The following is a 1,284-nucleotide window of genomic DNA, read 5'->3' on the forward strand; positions in this document are numbered from 1 at the left end:
AAGCAAAGAAATTCATTCATGCCACGATGATCTATATGAAAGGGCAGTTTTGTTGATGCATTCTTCTTGAGAATGAAGACGAAGAGAGATCTTCTTTTTAATAGGAACATTTGTTCACGTAGATCTTCTATGAGACAAAGGAGAGCACTTAGACAATTCACTTTGAGTACAGGGAAGTCTGCTGGTAGGAATTCCTCAGGGCGTATTACGGTTTTTCACTAAGGGGGTGGATCGAAGCGATTGCAATGAAGAATTGATCTGAAATGAAAGACTGAGTCTATAGGCATTGTAGAAAGGATAGAACATGAGCCTAATTGCTTTTCTCGGATTGCTTTGGTACGATGGTTCTCCCGGGGGGTCCGCCAATGCAACACAATAGAAGAGTTCACTCCGCCGGGTAAGCTCCTCGAATCAAAATCAACCACGACTACCATCTGCGGTCCATTTTTGTTTTCTTCCCTGCCTAGGAAGGTGGGTTAAAAAAGGGTAGTTTACTTCTCTCCTGGGCGGATGGCCACTTATGTAGTGATCGTCCTTCCCACCAGAATGTCTTCTTGGTCAAAGAGCCCCTTTTTTACTAGTTAGGATGCAAGAAGCAAAGAAACTTACGCGAAGGACATTTTCTTCTCTGCCCTCTCCTCTCCAAAGGCCAAGGGAGAGACTGCATTTCTTTCCTTCAGTAGCTCTTTTGGTTTCCCAAGGATAGCGGTAGCTGAAGTAAAGCCCATTTTATTCCATTTCGTGAATGAGAAAGAAAGTCAAGAAAAAACATGTTCTCTCTTTGCGAGATCCGAAAGTGGATACGCATAGCATTCTATGGGTACATAGGATTAAACGTAAAGCAGCGCTCTCTTGGCAGAGTTTTAGGTGGCAAGAGACTTTAGGGCTTGTTGGAGCTTTTGAGCGTAACAAATTGAAGCCAAAGATGGATCAAGGTAGCTTTCCTGCCAAGATGATAGGCGAAGGGATGAAGGATGGAACGTGCAAAGTAGATCATGCACCTGTCGTGTGACCCGTTGGTCCTAAGCAATGTCTTGCGCGAAGCGACCCACAACAAAAAAGATTCCTTTTTTTTATGTTAGGGGAGCACTAAAATGCAACTTTGATCGGATGCGGGTATCAAATCCCTCCGCTAAGATGTCCGTTGGATTCCTGGGCCTTGACGAATGGCCGACCACCTTTTACGTTAGAAGAGCAAAAGGCCTAGGGCATAGCAGGATGACCTAATGTGAATAAGTGTAAGCTTATTTGCCAGAGCACGATTGGTAATGACCACACTAGGTG

The 1,284-nt window shown here is 44.4% G+C and overlaps 1 pseudogene; it reads left to right on the forward strand.

Annotated features, from left to right (window-relative positions):
- Nucleotides 1–129: 129 nt before the first annotated feature.
- LOC124890051 lies at nucleotides 130–1,046 on the forward strand (annotated as a pseudogene).
- Nucleotides 1,047–1,284: the final 238 nt, after the last annotated feature.

This window comes from Capsicum annuum, unplaced genomic scaffold, assembly GCF_002878395.1.
Source record: "Capsicum annuum cultivar UCD-10X-F1 unplaced genomic scaffold, UCD10Xv1.1 ctg10778, whole genome shotgun sequence".
Lineage (NCBI taxonomy): Eukaryota > Viridiplantae > Streptophyta > Magnoliopsida > Solanales > Solanaceae > Capsicum > Capsicum annuum.